The sequence below is a fragment of the Myotis davidii genome, unplaced genomic scaffold (genome assembly GCF_000327345.1).
Source record: "Myotis davidii unplaced genomic scaffold, ASM32734v1 scaffold580, whole genome shotgun sequence".
NCBI classification, from domain to species: domain Eukaryota; kingdom Metazoa; phylum Chordata; class Mammalia; order Chiroptera; family Vespertilionidae; genus Myotis; species Myotis davidii.
The window spans coordinates 25,346-27,325 of NW_006293313.1; the positions used below are offsets into that span (position 1 = coordinate 25,346).

The 1,980-nt window shown below is 50.3% G+C and overlaps 1 protein-coding gene across 1 annotated transcript in view; it reads right to left on the reverse strand.

The window, feature by feature from the left end:
- The window catches only part of ARMC1 (armadillo repeat containing 1), a 26,343-nt gene extending 24,363 nt beyond the window's left edge, over positions 1-1,980 (reverse strand). The window contains exon 1 of the mRNA XM_006766986.2: positions 1,765-1,980. The gene's annotated coding sequence lies outside the window, so the exon portion shown is untranslated. The remainder of the gene's footprint in view (positions 1-1,764) is intronic.

Consider the following 1,980-nt stretch of genomic DNA (forward strand, 5'->3'; position numbering starts at 1 on the left):
TTCATGTATATTATGCCCTGGCCGGCTTGGCTCGCTGGATAGAGCGTCAGCCTGTGACTGGGGGGTCCCCGGTTCGGTTCCGGCCAGGGGCACATGCCTGGGTTGCGGGCTCAATCCCCGTGGCAATTTAAGTCTGCAAGCCGATCAGTGATTCTCACCGTTGATGTTTCTATCTCTCTCTCCTTCTCCCTTCCTCTCTGAAATCAATAAAGAAATATATTTTAAAAAATAAGTAAAAATAAATAAATATTCATGTATATTTTAAGATTTTGGATGCACAGCTAAAATTGCCAAAACAAACATAGTTAATATTTTTTAAATAATATCCTCACCAGCAAATGAGAAAAATGTATAAACAAACAAAACGAAAAAAACTTTGTCTTTATAATTCGTCTTATTACAACACGTACATGCATACTGCGTACCTTCTATTTTCTCTCTTTTTTGGGGGGGTGGAGGGGAAGGCGGGGTTCAATTTGGACAAATCAGTACAAGACAGTGGATACTCCCCAAACGTTAACAAGCACTCTGGTCACCTAAGAGATCTTGTTAAAAAGCAGATTCTGATTTATTAGATGGGGTGAGGCCTGAAATTCTGCATTTCCAACAAACTTCCAGGGGAGGGCTATGGTGGTCAGGGCAACCACACTTACAAGAAACTAGGAGTGGGGTGATTGATGTGAGACACCTATAAGGGTAGATGTCGGAAAGATTTTTCTTTCAGCCAAGATTTATGATTCGACTCAAAGAAATATTAAGAGCAACAGCGGGCGGGCACCACTGGCCAGTGAGGAGAGTTTTATTTATTTATTTATTTACTTTTAAAATATATTTCTTTATTGATTTCAGAGAGGAAGGGAGAGGGGGAGAGAGAAACATCAATGATGAGAGAGAATCATTGATCGGCTGCCTCCTGCACGCCCCCCCACGGGGGCTCGATCCCACCACCCGGGCATGTCCCCTTGGCCAGAATCGAACCTAGGACCCTTCAGTCCGCAGGGCGACGCTCCATCCACTGAGCCAAACCAGCTAGGACGAGGCGAGTTTTTAAAAAACCAACCATAAGCATTGAGATCACACCTGGCTTTCCCGTTACTAGCAACTCACAGCAACTCTTTGAAAAGTTGGTTCACCCCCTTCAAGCCTCTGTTTCCTCATATCATACTTCTGAGTAGCTGTCCAGATCAAACAAAATGAAAACTTTAGATGATAGAGTACCGGCAGCTACCAAACAAGAACCATCCTTGATCCTGTGGGGACTTACTTCTATTCCCCCAGATTTGGGGGGGCATGTCCTGCACCGCCCTTAACATATCAGCACGCCACCTCGAAAGGGGCTGCTAACAGCACCAATGCATCCCAAGAAGGGTTTTTAAAATACAAGGATGTGAAGACTGGTCCCTCTTGAATGAAGTCAAACACAACCATGTGACTGTGCGCTTAGTGTAGACATGAAGGTGCAAGAAAAACTAATAGAAAGTTACCGAAGAAGCGCCTGGAGAGATGAAGCGAGATGACACCCATTAGTAAATACTAGGGTTCCTACAAATCCGGCGTGCGGGGCACGGAGAGGAAGCGGATAAACCTGACATTTGCACAGGGCACATGGGAGCAGGGCGCCTTCACGAGCCCGGCGGGGTCCTGATAAGAAGGCGGGCGGAGCGAGCGCCCTGCCCAGGCCGATCCGCCGACTCGGAGCAGGGTCCGCTCTCCGCGGCCTCCCCGTCCCCGCCGCTCGGGCTCCCGCCCCCGGACCCTACGTACCGCTCCCGGGGCTTCAGGAGTCCGGGGCCTGCTGCACCATCGGGGCCGCACCAACGGAGGAGGCAGAGGGCCCCGGAGGCGTGGAGCGGGCCCCCCCGTCCGCAGCCGCGGCCTCGGAGACGGCGGACTGACTCCCAAAGCCAAACAGCGAGGGCGCCAGCGGAAAAAGGTTCTACAGACTCTCCCCCATGACCCTGAACCCGCCGGCGGTGCTGC